Genomic DNA, 17,518 nt, shown 5'->3' on the forward strand with positions numbered 1-17,518 from the left:
GGAGCCAGGCTCACCACCCGAGCTCCAGGCTGGAATCAAGTCAACAGTGGTTTTGATGGGCAGAGGCAGATTTGGGGAGTAAGCAGAGAGATGAGGAAGTCAGTCTGGGGACAACCTATTTTTATAGTGCCTGTGGGGAAAGTGACAATTGTCCCTCCAGATATAATACTCAAAATGACAACATGGGCTGGAGCGAACAGGTGGCACTGTCCTCACCCTCGGGAGGGGAGGAGACCCCCAAGGAGGATATGAAAGGTCTTGGGAGAAAGGTCTCAAGAGATACGTGCAGGGAAAGGTGGATCAAGCTGGGGAAGAGGAAAGAGCAAAGCTGGAGGCAGAGGAACAAGAGTGTTCCAGAGGCTGAGTATGGGCCAGTGTGAATGAAACAAGGAGTTTACTTGGGAAGTGAAAGGTGGAAAGGTCAAGTTCAACATCCTAGAGCTGTAGGACCCAGGCTTGCCTGACCCGACCTGCTCCTGTAAATGTGACAGAAGCAGGTGCAGAGGTGCAGGGTGACTAACATGGGATTAATGGGAGATGTGGGACTGCCTCCCAGTTCCTGGGGCTGCCTCACCCCAATGTTGATTGGGAACTCCACGAGACTGGTACAGCCCTGAGGTTTTAGGCACAGGAGGAATGTCTTGAATGTGGCATTTTGGGCAGCTTACCCTGGCATTGGTGTACCAGTAGAGGTAGGGAGATCCTGGAGGCAGGGAGGGAGCTGTGGGGAGGGGAGGGTAAGTGCCAGTGTTCGTGTTGTGGGGAACTTGCCCAGAGCACCATCTTCTCATCTGTTTCCCCTACTGCATAGTTAAATCCCTGAGGACAGGCACCATCCCTGAGCTGCCAGCTGCCATACTGCAAGTGCCAAAGGTGTCAAACACTGGGCCTAACTTAGTGGAGGTGAATGAGACAAAAAGCCAAACACATTGGGACTATCTTAAAGACAGGGATCAGGCCTTCGTCCTCCAGCTGAACATCTGTGTTATCTGATTTATGCTTCCTGTGTGCTGGGCACTGTTCTAAATGCACGCACCTGTGTGTTCAACAAAGACAAGTTTGCCATCTGCTACTCGTCAGACACCACATTCCAGGCCTTCTGTAACAACACATAAGTGGCAGTTGTCATGTATTAAGGGTTTGTTCTGGACCACCTAGTGCCCTTGCATTATCTCTTATAATTGTCCCCCAAAGCCCATGAGATCGATGCTGTTCCACCCTCACCATACAGATGGTAAGACCAAGACAAATGGTGAGAGGTTGTGGGCTCTTCCTAGGTTATGCTGGAGGCTGCCAAGAGCAGAGCTGGCCTCTAAGCCTGGTCTCGTTGACTCTTAAAGCCAAAGCCAATGGCCATTCTGCTCTCCTGCCTCCCATGGCATCCCACAGCACTCTTGTAGCAAGTGTTCTTAGACCACGTTATGGATGGTGAGGAAACCATATGCTCCTAGGGGCTGGTCCAATGCAGGCACATCTGTCCTTAGCACAGGGCTGTCATTGTTGTCCTGTAGGAGCTGTCCATTGGGCTAGAGTCCTGGAGGTGTCAGATGGAGGCTGGCCAGCACCTTTGACCCCAACGTGGAGGAAAAGGCTTGGGCTGAGACAGTCTCACTCCCCTGGTTTCTGCAGAGCTCCCCCTCTGGCGCCCCCAGCACTCCCTTCGGTAAGCACCTCAAATGCTCCTACTTGGGGCAACAACCTCACTGATGAGGGACACAGTCAAGAACCAGGGGAGAAGAGCCATGGCCAACAGATGTGCCATCATATCCCTGCTTGTGCCTGGGCAGGCTTTGTCTGAGGGTGGCATGTCTGAGTGGAAAAGCATGGGCTTGGGAGGGGGTGCACCCACCTCTTAAGAAGACTTTTGGCCTCCTCCCTCCTACCAACCTGAAGGGCTCACTATGTTTGTTGAGCACCAACTATATGTCAGGCACTGAAACTCAGGGATGAAGATGTCGGAAGTGTTCTCTGCCCTAAAGGAGACTTTGGTTTTGGAAAGGCAAGCTTGAGAGGTTTGGACAAAACATGACTTCCAGATAGCCCTACCTGTAATCACAGGCTGTTACTCTTCCTAGTTTTTTCCATATCCTTTCCAGTTAGAGGACAAGGGTCCTCAGATGCTTTTCAGGGCGATGCCTAAGCTGGAGTAGGGCCAGACTTCAAATTCCTGTTGGTTAGTTATACTGTCCCCTGCTGTCTGCTCTGGGAAGAGCAGCCTCACTACTTTGTAATATGGCTCTGGCTTCTGCTTCTGAAAGTGAGACAGGACCAGGTGGTCAAGGGTATAGGGCCCCAGACAAGGATACCAGCCTAGGCTTTGTGGCTTGCTATTTTGGTGACCTTGAAAAAGTCACTTAACCTCTCCAAAAGAAGGGCAAAGAGGCCACCTCAAATGACACCAGTGCAGAGTGGCTGTCATTCCTTCATGCTAAACCCCTGTGACCTAGAGTGACCTGGGAGTCTCTCTACTGCAGATAGAGCTGAACAAAGGAACACAAAATACATCCTGAAGTTCCCACCCGAGCACACCACCGAGTCCTGCTTTGAACCCTCTCACTTTAACAGCAGCACGTCCCCCTGCAGAGCGGCCCTTCATATCTACTGCCGGTTCCTTGATGTTCTTCATCCCCGCTGGGATTTTTAGATTCAGTTCTCCTCCTCCCCAAGTTCAGCATGTCAGAACATTCTGATTATCCTCCACTCCTTTTTTTGTTCTTTATGTGAAATCCAATCCTATCACTGCCTGGGGACTGACTCTGCTACTTATGCTTGGTGTGGGTGCTGATTTTGAGCCTGCACCTTTTCAGGTCACTGGAGAGAAACAGGCATATCCGATCGAAAAGAGTAAAGGGTGCATCCTGATTAGTCAGAACTATTCGTGCATAAGAACAGGCTTCTAGAAGCCTGAGGTCCAGGGTTAGAAACTCTGCTCCATGGAACCCTGGCTCACGACACCTGGTTAGTTGCTACATAGCCTCTTCAAGCCCCACTTTATACCACTGGCAATATTTACATCATAGCATTATTCATACTTAACTTCTTAGTGCTGTTGTGTGCAGTGAATATTAGCTATTATGACTGAGCATCTATTATGCACCAAGGCCTGGGCTACAAGTATCATCCTCAGAGGGGCTAGATAGTGGCCCATAGAATTGAACATTTAGAAGGTAACAAGTATGTCGCCATGCTTTTTACCTAGAACTTCCTCTGGTTGTCACATTCCCCAGCCTGCCTCAAGTGCAGGCTTTGGAATTTCAGAAGTGAATTAGCGTCTGAACTCCTGCTAGAACTCACAGAGGGTTAGGGCAAGTCGGCTGACTCCAGGGGGCGTCGTTCACGTCGCAAAAAGGCAGTCAAGGGTCAGGGGAAGGAGGTGCCTTCTCTAATTTGCACAAAGGGAGGAGCGGGGCCTGGCGGTGAGGCTGCCCTCCGGCTGGGGCTGGACTACCTTGGCCTGGGGCTTGGCTGGCTCCCCAGCCCTCCCTCACCAGGCTGGGAGTGCGGACCGTGGCGCAGCCTCACCAGCAGGGGGCGCGCCTGTCTGCCCAGGTCCTTGGGGTAGAGACTACAGAAGCAGCAGCGGGCGGCTCCCCCATTCCACAGCGGTCCTGTCCGCTGGTGTAGGTTCCCTTTTCAGAAGCTCAGCTCTGGGTCCTGAGACTCTTGCTGGGCCCCTTCCCCAGGCCCTCTTCTCCCCACTAAATGTCTCTCTGGCTTCAGTGCACGTTAATTCCACTGCTTCATCACACAGAACCAGGGATCTACTACCTGCCCCCTGGGTTCCTGCCCCTTCTGCCAAAGAACATATATGAACTTGGGAGGGGTCCAGGGGTTGTTCAGCGCTCTTTCCACCCCCAGCCTTACCCCCATGCTCCTTCCACCCTACACCACCTGGCTGGGAAGCTGGGATGGGGATAGGAGAAGGAAGGGTAGGAAAGGTGTTCCTTGTGCTGTGCCCTTGTTCACTGCTGTGGCTTTGGTCTGGCTGGAACAGATGTTGGTCCCCTGGGACACTCAAGGATCACTCTACTGAGTCCTGTTGTCCCCTCTTTGTCCCCAGCCCTCATGCACAAAGTCCCTTTGGATAGCTCCAAGCCATTTCTCTTCAGCTGGGCCCAGAAAGCCAGCAGGCATCTTTTCCTGTGACCAGGCTCATCAAAGGCAGCTGTCTCTCCTGACTGCACCCAGGAGCAGCTGGCCAGGCCAGCATCACACCTGCAGGCTTCCCAGACATGGGGCCTGCCCAACTCTGAGCCCCTCAGAATTCAGGGTGCACAGGTCACACTCTACAGATGGCCTCTTTAAAGCCCCTTTCACTCAGCCTGCAGAAAGGAGAAGCACCCCATGTACCTCCCGCCATTGGGCAGCACCCCAACAACTGCTTCTAGGGAAAGCATTCCTCTACCTTCCAGCGGCTCCCAGAAGTATCTTTCCTATCTCTGCTGTGGGCAGGAGAGGGGCTGTTTCCTAAGCTTTCTACAAGTAGGGCTTGAGTGCTTTGATATTAAGAACTGCTTCAGGGCGGTGCCTGTGGCTCAGTGAGTAGGGCGCTGGCCCCGTATACCAAGGGTGTGGGCTCAAACCTGGCCGGACCAAACTGCAAACAACCAAAAAAAAAAAAAAAAAAAAAAAAACCATGAAACTGCTTTAGATGGTTCAGCTCCTCTCTTTGTTTTAGAGTGCAGTTGCAGTGAGCGGTCCTGGCTGAAACAGAATCAGAAAAACCTGCATTAAAACAACAACAAAACATATCATTTTGAAAATAATTTCAAGGAAAAGTTGCAAAAATTATACCCCCCAAATCCCATAGAGCCTCTGCCCATATTCGCCAAATGGTAACATTTTACTTCCTTTGTTTTTTCCGCCCTCTCACCACACCTTCCTTGTTTTTCTGATCTGTTCAAGGGTAAACTGCAGTTAATGACCTTTCACTTCTAAACTCTTCTGCGTGATTTCCAAAAAACAAGGGCATTCTCTCCATAACTACAGTACAAGGGAATTAACCTTGCTATACAGTATTAACTTATTTACAGATTTCTTCAAGTGTCCTTTGTCCCACTAGTGTCCTTTACAGCTAAAGAAAAAACAATGCTAAAAAGCAGCCAGGATCTGATCTAGGACACATTGTATTCCCTTGTCATGTCTCTTTAGTTCTTTGATCTGGAAGTTTCTGTCCTTAATTTTTGAAGAATATAATTGATTTATTTTTGTAGAATGACCTTCCATGTGGGTTTTCTAGTATTTCCTCATGATTAGATTCATTGTAAGCATTTTTGCTAAGACTACCATAGAAATGATGCTGCATTCTTTCTTTCTTTCTTTCTTCTTCTTCTTCTTTTTTTTTTTTTTCTGAGACACAATTTCACTATGGTGTCCTCTGTAGAGTGCTGTTGCCTCACAGCTCACAGCAACCTCCATTCTTGGGCTTAAGTGATTCTTTTGCCTCAGCCTCCCAAGTATCTGAGACTACAGGTGCCCGCCACAACGCCCAGCTTTGTTGTTGTTGCTGCAGTTGTCATTGTTGCTTTTTTTTTTTTAGCTGGCCCAGGCCAGGCTGGAACCTACCAGCTTTGGTGTTTGTGGCACCCTACCCACTGAGCTATGGGTGCTGCCTCTTCTTTTTTTCTTTGAGACAGAGTCTCACTTTGTCCGCCTCAGTAGAGTGCTGTGGCTATAACACCCAGCTGTTTTTAGAGATGGGGTTTTGCTCTTGCTCCGGCTGGTCTCCAACTCCTGAGCTCAAGTAATCCACCCCACCTTGCCAGAGTGCTAGGATTATAGGCGTGAGCCACTGTGCCAAACCCATGCTGTTTTCTTTCAGTGCATGTTTGGAGAAATCTTACCAAAATGGTTCATTCTGACCCTTTTGTTATGGTAGCATCTGTCAGTTTCACCTTTTCTCTTCGAACTAATCAGTATCTTAGGGGAGATTCACTAAGACTATGTTAATATTCTGTTTCCCATCAAACTAATTTATTGCATCATTAATTTTCACCATTGATTATTCTTGCCTGAAGTCATTATTATTATGTGATTTTCTAATTCTCTGATTCCTTCTACATTTATTGGGGGACAGTCTATTGGAGGAAGATATTTCTCTTCTCATTCACTCATGCATTTATATCAGTATGAACTATTAGATTCTTATTTATTTGGCAGGTTACAATTTGTTAGTGATTTTAATGCTCAAATTATCTAAGATTTGGTCAATGGGAGCTCTTCCAAGTTGTACCCTATATGCTTTTAAAAAATAAGTTTTCTTTTACACTGTTGGTAGGATTGCAAACTAATACAGCCTCTTTGAAAAGAAGTATGGAAAATCCTCAACTCAAAAACGACCCTCCATTTGATTTCACAATCCCATTACTAGGTATCTACTCGGAAGAAAAAAAAATAATTTTATCATGAGAACGTTTGCCTTAGATTGCTTATCACAGCTCAATTTATAATCACCAAGATGTGGAATCAACCCAAGTGCCCATCAACCCATGAATGAATTAATAAACTGTGGTATATGTACACCATGAAATACTATTCAGCCGTACAAAAGATGGAGACATTATATCTTTTGAATTAACCTGGATAGAGTTGGAGAACATTCTCTTTTAGTAAAGTACCGCAAGAATGGAAAAACAAGTATCCAATGTATTTAATACTAATACGAAGCCAGTAAACGAACTAATACATGCCCACACAAGAGAAAATCTCAATTTAATTCAAGTTGTGGGTAGGGGGCGAGGGGAGCAGCAAGGGGGATTGGTAAGGTCTCACCTAACAGGAACAATGTGAGGGTATATGGCACACCTCCTGGGTGAGGGGCACAGCTATAACTGGGACCTTACCTAACAAATGCAAACATTGCCCCATGTACCGAGGGTGGCGGGTTCAAACCCGGCCCCGGCCAAACTGCAACCAGAAAATAGCCGGGCATTGTGGCGGGTGCCTGTGGTCCCAGCTACTCAGGAGGCTGAGGCGAGAGAATCACTTGGGCCCAGGAGTTGGAGGTTGCTGTGAGCTGTGTGATGCCACGGCACTCTACTGAGGGCCATAAAGTGAGACTCTGTCTATACCAAAAAAAAAACAAATGCAAACATTGTATTCTCATTGTTTGTAGCCTCATATTAATCTGAAAAAATTTTTTAATGTTCTTAAATAAAAACTATCTTTTTTTAAAATTGGGGTAAAAGACAGATAACATAAAATGTATTCTCTTAACCACTTTTAAATGTATAGTTCATTGGCAACAAGTACAATCACATCGTGATACTGTCACCATCATCCACTCACAAAGCTCTTTTTATCTGGCAAAACTCAAACTCTCTGCCCATTAAACAGTAACCTCCCACCCCAGCTCTGTTCCTGTACCCTTTGACATGTCCCCATTATTCCTGGAGCACCCCCTTGTTTCTTCACCCAGCAAATGATCTGGGCTTATATGGTGCTTTCCCTGCCCAGGCAGTTCCAGCTCCTTTTGTTGATTAATTGTTTCTTTTTTTTATTTTTGAGACAGGATCTTGCTCTGTTGCCAAGGATAGAGTGTAGTGCCATTATCATAGCTCACTGTAACCTCAAACTCCTGGGGCTCAAGTGATCCTTCTACCTCAGCCTCCCAAGTAGCTGGAACTACAGGCGTACAACATGACACCTGGCTGATTTTAGTAGAGATGGGGTGTCACTCTTGCTCAGGTTGCTCTCAAATGCCTGAGCTCAAGCAATCCTCCCCCCTCAGCCTCCCAGAGTGCTAGGATTACAGGGGTGAGCCACGATGCCCACCCCATTAATGGTATTTAAAACCAAGCCCTGAGCACTAGGTGGGCTCACTGCATGAGGCTGTCATCGCTTCTGGGCACTCAGGGAATAGAGCTAGAGCTAGGAATCATGCTCTCTGGCTTACACACCTGGCACACATCTGTTTCTATATCTGTCTTAGAAATCCTGAGTTCACACTGATGTCTCCAACTCCAGTCTAGCACCTCAGAGTTCATTCTAGCCTTCTTCCTTTGCAAATTTGTTTTTCTTCTCTCTGATAGGTAAAAAAAAAAAAAAAGGTTCCTAGTATCTTTACCATATTTACTTAATTGCTCCGTGCTAGTTTTATCATTGGTAACCCATCAAACTGTGAAAAACAAACCTAGTCACAGGAGTCCAATATTTGTCTTCAGAGGTTTTTGCTTTTTTGTCTTTTGTCTGAGGATATACAGTCAAAACAGCCAAAATAACGTGTTCAAGAGTTACTTGGGTGGGTGGAGGGGGACAGAAGTTATCGGGTTAATTCCTTCCTCTCTTCAGTGTAGTTGTGTCATCCCTTTGAATTAAACTTAGGTTTACTTGTTTCTGTGTGTATTACGTTTAACACCCCCCCATTTTTGTTGATTTCACATATTTGTATGCTCCAAACTATGCAAAAAGGTATATGCAAGAAAGGAAAATGATCTGTTCCGCTCTGTTCATACCCATCCTCATAGCTAATCAGTCTAATTAGTTCCTGGTTTATCCTCTGATGATTCTTTTTTTATTATTATTATTAAATCATAGCTGTGTACATTAGTGCAATCAAGGGGTACAATGTGCTGTTTCATATACAATCTGAAATAGTCTCATCAAACTGTTCAACGTAGCCTTCCTGGCATTTTCTTAGTTATTGTATGTAGACGTTTGTATTCTGCCTTTAGTAAGTTTCGCCTGTACCCAGTCTAAGATGCACGGTAGGTGTGGCCCCACCCATTACCCTCCCTCCACCCTCTTTGATGTTTCTTTTGTAGAAATTTATAGATACATGCATGTTTCAATTTCTCCTTCTCTCCTATACAAAGAATAGTGTACTATGGATACTCTTTTGAACTTTGCTTTTCTTTTTCACTTAGCAATATATCCTAGAAATCACTCCACATCATTTCACAGAGATTTTCTCCTTCTTTTTTTGGTCTGTACCGTGCTTCATTGTGTGATCGTATGATGGTCTATGCAACCATTCATGTGTATGCGTATATAGTGTAAATATTCTTGCGTATTTGATGTTTCATGTGAACATGTATCTTACAGCGTAAGTGGTTTCTATTATTTTACCAGGACAAATAATGCTGTAATAAATAATTAAGTTATGCAGAAGTATGTTCATATTGTTGGATGAAGAGTGCAGGTGGGAATACTGAAAGGGAGAATCATATCTTAATGTGCTTGCATTGCTGGCAATAATGATTTTATAAGTTTGAAACCAATATCCAATTATTAATTGTTAGTAGATTAGAAATATTATTAGGGGCTCTGTAGCACAGTGGTTATGGTGCTAGCCACATACACTGAGGCTGGTGGGTTCAAATCCAGCCTGGGCTAGCAAAACAACCATGACAACTGCAACAAAAAATAGCCGGGCGTTGTGGTGGGTGCCTGTAGTCCCAGCTACTTGGGGGGCTGAGGCACGAGAATCGCTTAAGCTTGAAAGTTGGAAGTTGCTGTGAGCTGTGACGCCATGGCACTCTACTAAGGGCGACAGCTTGAGACTCTGTCTCAAAAAAAAAAAAAAAGAAAGAAATATTATTAGGAATAGGGAACAGAGTCTGGACAAAGGAGGACAATAATGGAGAATTGATTCAGATTCAGTTTCTTGGCTTTGAGCACGAAGTGCAAGATCTTGTCATTTTAATATTCTGAAATCTGGTGTGTTGTATACGCCTCCTTCCCTCACAGTCGCTGCGCTGCAGCTGGCTGGAGGCCTTGAAGCTACCAGGACGGGGCTGTGTGCACTGGGAGAGCGCTTTCTTTAAACTTACTCCACTACAGGAAGACTTGTTCCAGACTAGATAAGGAGAAGATACATCTCTTTTCTTCTGTCACCTTAATTGGGCCAGAGGAGTCTATCTGTTTGGACAAGGCTATCAGAGTATTAAAACATCACATCTGTGGTGTGTGACTGTGGGTTGGCTGGGATTTGGTCCTTGAGTCAGTTCTGATTGGCTACCTTATCAAGATTCTGTTTGTATTAAGACCATATACCTTAAAACAGTAAAAAAGAACAAGTAAATAACATAATCAGTTATAGAGTTAGTCTAGTTAGTAGAAATGCAAGTGCGGCATGAACCTTGCCTTGCTTTCATAAGATTTATGACTGTAACACTAATATATGAAATACAGAGCTAGCCTGACACTTGGGGTGACATCCTGGAAGCCTCATGAAGAAGCGTGTGCCGCCTCCTGAACACCGCTGCTCTTTTTTTTTTTTTTATTTATTTTTTTTTTATTATTTATTTTTTTTTGTAGAGACAGAGTTTCACTTTATGGCCCTGGGTAGAGTGCCGTGGCATTACACAGCTCACAGCAACCTCCAACTCCTGGGCTTAAGCAATTCTCTTGCCTCAGCCTCCCGAGTAGCTGGGACTACAGGCGCCCGCCACAACGCCCGGCTATTTTTTGTTGTTGTTGTTGTTGCAGTTTGGCCGGGGCCGGGTCTGAACCCTCCACCCTCCATATATGGGGCCGGCGCCCTACAGACTGAGCCACAGGTGCCGCCCCCACCGCTGCTCTTAAAACTATCTCTTTGTCTGTGTATTATTTCTCTATATTAATATTCCATAACTCCTACTAATAATTTTCTGTTGCTGTCCCGCACCACCAGGCCACAAGGAAGTAAACCCAGTGTGTGTCAAGGCTGGTCTGCCACAGTTGGAGGCATACTTGCAGGGTAAATTCCTAGAAGTGGGGTTGTTGGGTTGAAAGATAAGGGCATATATGGTTTCACTAGATATTACCAAATTTTCTTCCCCAAAGGACTAAACCAGTTTGTATTCTCATTAGCAAATACAAGAGTGCCTGTTTTCATTTTCACCCTCCTGTAGTTAAAATGTATCTCACAGAAGTTTTAATATGCTTTTCTCTAACTATGAGGGGATGATGGACATCTTTTTGTATGTTTAAGGACCATATATAAAATGTCTATGTACATGGTGTGTGTGGATTGTCTGTTCATGGGTAAAAGAAGCCATTTTTAAAGTTAGATTTTTGTTGAGGCTCCATTGATTTTGAATAAACACAGAGTGTGTTTTCTCCTTCCCTAAAAATAAATAAATAAATAAATAAAGTTCGACTTTTGGTCTTTTATTACCTCCATTTTTGAGTCTTTTCTTTTTAATATTAGGGACAGTATCCCTTTGTATATGACAGATTTGCAAATATGTTCTCCAAGATTGTCAGTTTTCGGGCAGTGCCTGTGGCTCAGTGGGTAGGGCGCCAGCCCCATATACTGAGTGTGGTGGGTTCAAACCCGGCTGTAGCCAGCTAAAACAGCAGTGGCAACTGAAACAAAAATAGCCGGGCATTGTGGCAGGAGCCTGTAGTCCCAGCTAATCAGGAGGCTGAGGCAAGAGAATTGCTTAAGCCCAAGAGTTGGAGGTTGCTGTGAGCTGTGACACCACAGCACCTGACCGAGGGCTACAGAGTGAGACTCTGTCTCAAAAAAAAAAATTGTCAGTTTTCTTTTGACTTTGTTTTTTTTTTTGAGACAGAGCTTCAAGCTGTCACCCTGGGTAGAGTGCCGTGGCATCACAGCTCACAGCAACCTCCAGCTCCTAGGCTTAGATGATTCTCCTGCCTCAGCCTCCCGAACAGCTGGGACTACAGGCGCCTGCCACAATGCCTGGCTATTTTTTGTTGCAGTTTGGCTGGGGCTGGATTTGAACCCGCCACCCTCAGTATATGGGTCTGGCGCCCTACTCACTGAGCCACAGGCGCCACCCTGTTTTTGGATTTTGAGTCAGTTAGAAAACCTTTCTACATACCCAGGTTATAAAGGAATTTGCCCACATTTCCTTCCAGTACTTGGATTATTTCACCTTTTACATTTAGATCCATGATCCATTTAGACTCTGTTTACTCTTATCCATGGTGAGACCTACGGAGCCTGCCTTATCACTTCCACATGCTCACTGGTGGTCCTAGCGCCTCTGTTATATTATCAAGTCCAGCTTTGCTTCACAGTTTAAGATGCTTCGTTTATCATATAGGAAGTTCCCTGTGTACTAGGGCCTAATTCTGGACTTGCCATTCTAGTCCTCTGGTCTGTCCAGCCGTGCACAACACACACTGTTTTGATTAGAGTCTTTAGAGTATTCTTGGAGGGCCAGTCCCTTTTTGCCCTCTGTTTTCCTGCTGTTCTTGCATATTTGATTTTCCATGTGAACTTAAGTGTCAGCATTTTTAGCACCCTAAAAAAGCTCATTGGTGTTTTTATTGGGGTTGGGTCAAATATATGAATTATCTTAGAAAGAATTGACATTTTTATAACAAGGGATGTCTTCCATTTGTGCAAATCTACTTCTGGGTCTTTTAGGAGTTTATTTTAATGTTTTTCTCCACAGGCTTCGTACATTTCTTTTTAAAATCTTTTTCAGTCTTTTGCGTTGCTGTTCACACTGAGGTTATTCTACCATTATATTCTCTAACTGGCCATTGCTAGATTATATGAAGGCTATCAATTTCCATATGCTAATTTTATGGCTAATTTCTTTTACTGTTTGAGTGACTTTTATTTTATTTCTTTCATTCATTTTATTTTTTTAGACATGGGGTCCCATTATGTTTCCCAGCCTAGTCTTGAATTTTGGGTTCATATGATCCTTCCACCTCAGCCTCCAGAGTAGCTTGGGACCTTAGATGTGCCACAACACCTGGCTTGAGGAACTTTTATTAATTCCCCTGAGGCTTTTCAGGTATCACATCACCTGGAAACAAATACAGTTTTCCTCCTGCTTTTTTCAATTCTCATGCCTCTAATTGAGTTTTCTTGTCTAATTGCATTGGCTAACACCTCTAGTACAGCATTAAACAGTAGTGATGACCTGGGCATCCCCATCTTGTCTTGTTGCTGATCTTAGTGGAAATGCCTCTACTGTTTCCCTATTAAACAAAATGCTGTGGAGGGAGGAAGAGAGAGAGAGGCATTTATATTGTGTTTTATTTTATATGTACAAATCATCTCTGTAAGATACCTAAGAAACTGTAACAGTGGTTGCCTGGGATAGAGATTAGCTCAATGGGAGGTGTCCTGGGAAAGGGATGGCCTATAAATCCTTTTGAAATTTACTCAGAGTAGAGGTGTTATTTTCTCAAACGATAATTCATTTTTAAAAATCCAGCTATTGGCCAGGTGTGGAAGCTCACCCCTGTAATCCTAACACTCTGGGAGGCTGAGTTGGGTGGATTGCTTGAGCTCAGGAGTTCAACCCTGAGCAAGAGTGAGACCCCATCTCCACTAAAAATAGAAAAATCAGCTGGGCATTGTGGTGGATACCTGCAGTCCTAGCTACACAGGAAACTGAGGCAGGAGGGTCACTTGAACCCAGGAGTTTGAGGTTGCTGTGAGCTGTGATGCCATGGCACTGTACCAAGAGCAACAAAGTAAGACTTTGTCTCAAAAAAAAAAAAAAAAAAAGGGAGTGTGATGATAACTGAGCCCAGTTATTGCAACTACTATTCGGACTGTACTGTCCTTGATAGGCAAACATGTGACTTCCCCTAATGATACTCTGTCTTACTCTCTATTGCGATATCTTGCCCCAACTCTCGACCTGCCAGCCAGTCCAACACACCCATCCCCACTGTACCCAGTGGCCAGGCCAGGTGAGCTGCAGCCTCCTGGGCTTGCTGCCCCCTGCCTGCTTCCTACCTGTGCTCCAAGGCTCTGCCTCCATTCTCCTACCTGCTTTTACCCTCCATCTAACCCTCCACAAAGATGAAGGTTGTTATAATACATGGCCTACATTGAAGGACTCATTTCCCAAATCTGACTCTGGCTCTTTCTGCTCCACATAAGTTTGACAATCCTACCTTGCCTCCCACCTCAAGGGATCAAGAGTCCTGGAGAAACACATGGAAGAAAGCACATCTAGCTAGGCAAGTAAATTAGCCTCTGGCTGCCTTATTCTTCACCTGTGTCCAAAAGTGTGTGTACAAACATGTGCGTGTGTGTGCATTGTGTATGTGTGCTTGTGTTTGTAGGCGGCTTAGGAACCCCCAGGAGAAGCCTGTCCCCTCGTTTATGGTCCCCTGCACAGTTCTGTCCTGCAGCAGATGAAAGCCTGTAGTCATTTTTCCAGGATGTAAGGAAGGCCCAGCCCCAGAATCTGTCCTGTGAACTTGGGTGACTCACCTGACCCCTTTCCTGTAAATTGGAGGATAAGAACTCCTATTTCTCAGGGTTGTTAGAGTAAATGGAGGCAAAGCACTTAGCATCCTCCTGCCACATGGAAAGCACTCAGTAAATAGGAAGGATTATTAAGGCCACTGGCAGCCCTGATGATTGATGTATGCAAAACATTCATTGGCCTCTGAAGAGAAAAAGGAAAAGCTTCCCCTTCATCCTCTGAAAGTTTTCTGCAAATCAATTGACAAAAGACAGATAAACAGGAGAAAAGGCATACAAAATTTATTTTAGTGATTACGCCTGAACCTACTGGGGTACATACAAATGCTTACACAAAATGTGGCAATTGGAGGGATAATCAATGATTTTTAGGGAGAAATTAATAGGCCTAACAGTTATAACTAGTAAATAACTGTCTTTGGAAATTGAATGGGATGGAGAGCAGATGACAGTTTGGGGTGAAATCTGTCTGAGCTCTACGTGGGGTGTTTAATTTTCAGTCTCTTCCTCTGTGATTCAAGTTTTACGCTTCTCTGACTAATAACATTTCAGGGAGGGCAATCACATTCCTGTTTGGCAGGTCTGGTTTCTAGGTACATACAGGAACTTCAGAGAACAGCTTCATCCCATGCTTTGGGAGAGACAGAGGACTGAGAAACAGGAGGAGGTGGGAGATCAGAGGGACCTTGAGGCTATTTCCTATCAAGCACTGTATTTTGGGGTCTGGTTTTGAGCCTTAACACCCCGTCTATGTCACTCACTATGCTGGTGCCAGGAAGAGAAACATGCACAAGATATACTTATATTACTCCTCAAGGGCTCACCGCCCAACCAGAGGAGGCAGGAAGGGCAGGTGCAGGACAGAGTATCAGTAATAGTAATACTACAAACATTTATTTGGTGCTCACTGTGGCAGCTTCCATTCTCAGTGCCTTGTATGAGTGAATCATTTCATCTTCACAGCCATAGTGGATTACACTCATGTCGCAGGAGAGAAAACGGAGCCCCCCAAGCCAAGGAGTAGAAGTCGGGGTGCTCCAGATGCTGCACTTTGAACCTGTCTCCTACTGTGTCTCCACCTGGAGCCGGGGGGCACAGTCCAGGGAATTCATAAGAGGGACTGGCGGCCCATGTGGAGGTGCCTCTCAGACCTGGACACAGCCCCTCCACCTTCCCGGGTTCTCTGTGATTCATCTCTCAGGTCTCCCTCACACAGTGTTGCCAGGGTCTGTGTCTGCCCCTTCCCACGAGGCCAGTGCCCCCTCTCAGGGTGTCTTCATCCTCTGTGCCCCCAGATCCTGATTCCAGGCCTGTCTCTAGCAAATGCACTGGAATTGGCGTGTATCTTGGCGGGTGGGGTTTGGGTTTCTGGACCAAGGCAGTGACCAAGACAGGAAGACACAGAACTCTGCCAGTCCTGGTGCAGCCTAACTGGCTAATGGAGGCAGAGTCTCAGGTCATTGCCTGCCAGGTGTGGGTGGGGGCGGTGCACACTAAGATTGGGACATTGGCGCAGGAGCAGGTTAGGGGCCCAGCAGGCAGTGACACAGGGACCTGGTTCAGGAGAATGCAAGTTGCACAGGGGTCTGGCCGTTGGAATGGATGGCCTTATGCAGAGAGCATGAGCCCAGTGGAAGCAGAACAAAGAGGACTCTGACGGACCTGGACACTGAACTGCAAGGGCAGCCAGTGAGGACGGTTGGGAGTATCAAGGACTTGGGTACCGAAAAGTCATAATGGTTGCAGCCATTCAGCTTAGGGGCAAGCAGCCTCTGAAGGTTATCACTGTGCAAGAAGGGGATAAAACAAAGCCACTGCGAATCCAGGTATGCCCAGTACACCATGTTCCACCCCCAATAGGTTAAAGTGCTGAAAATTTTGGTGCTTAAAATGATAACACTTTCACCTAACCTGAACATTTCATCTCCGCCCAAATGACTCATTCTCCATGAGTTGAGGATAATAAAGCCCCATTGTGCGTACATAGCCAAGGTTAGTCCAGTAGGTGTGGTGCCTTACATTGAACTTTACCTTATCTGACAGCACACCCACCTGGTGTGCTGGCAGAACTGAGTTTGCTCCCATTTCTCAGATGAGAAGACTGGGGCCCCAGCAGGAAGGCAGAACTGGGCCTGGTGCAAAGCTTGCCCCAGAGCACAAGGGCCAAATCCCCACATTGATCCACTATTCAGTTCACTGTGTGAATGTGGCTTTGGACCATGGTCCCTCGAGGCAATGACCCAGAGAGTGGAAACATTCTAGAGCAGCTGGTTAGACAAGGTTGGGAAATGCACTTCCAACTGTGACAGAGGGGGTGCTTAGTAAATATTTATCTGCCAAGTGGACAAACATTTCTTCATCCTTGTTGCCCAGTGTTGCAAGTTTCTGCCTCGAACACAAGGGGTAGGTGGAGCGGGTGCTGCCAGAGGCTGGGACGCTGCAGCCAGTGGTTAATTATTCTGGGAGTTCAGGCTGGTGGGAGGCAGAATGGAGCCGGCAGGGGTAGGTGTATCTGCGTCATTCCTAGCAAACTCCTACAAAGTTAAACTGAAGATCCTATAGAGCTCCTCCTTTCTCTCACCTCTACTCAGGTCACCTTTGAACCTGTCCACACCCATCAAGGACCTTTCCAGAAGATTAAAGCCCTAGCTGGGATGAACCTTGGTTTCCTTGCTGGGAGGCTGGATTAAGGTGGGGCCAGGGAACCTAAACAAAACTCCTTGCCTCAACACGTTCATCCAAGGTTTCCCTGTGGAGCTGGGGAAATACATCTTCCACACGTGTTTGTCACATTTCTATTCTCACCTTGGTCCCCAAATCTGGAAACCCATCCCAGGCCAGATCCACGAGAAGTTCCTACTGCAAGAATTCTAACTCCAGTTAGGCTCCTCTGTCAAAAAAGCTGTGTGCCTTTAGGCAAATCGCTCAACCTCTCTCAGCTTATTTTCTCACCTGTTGTAAAATAGATCATTTCACCGTATTCCCTTCTCCCTGGAAATAGGATATGAAGGACCAGTTTCTCCTTCCTGATGTGGAAGCTTTATGAAGATAGGAACGCAATTCTCATCTGTTGCTAGAAGTACAGGTGTCACTCAACATGCTGAATGAGTAAAACGTCCTTCAGAAAATAATGGTAATAACACTACTCTGTGCTGGGCACCAAGCTGAAAAGTGTCTATGGACTCTCTCATTTAACCCTCACGCTGCTCAGGAAGGAACTGTGATGTAGTACCCATTTTAAAAATGAAGAAACTGAAGCAGCATGTCCAATGTCAAGTAGCTTTGTGTGGGGTGCTGGGACAGGAGGCCAGACCAGAACCTCACACAGAGTTTGCATACAAGTTCCTCTCCCAAAGGCAGAGAAACTCCAGGGAGGGAAAATGT

This window comes from Nycticebus coucang, chromosome 3 (genome assembly GCF_027406575.1).
Source record: "Nycticebus coucang isolate mNycCou1 chromosome 3, mNycCou1.pri, whole genome shotgun sequence".
NCBI lineage: Eukaryota > Metazoa > Chordata > Mammalia > Primates > Lorisidae > Nycticebus > Nycticebus coucang.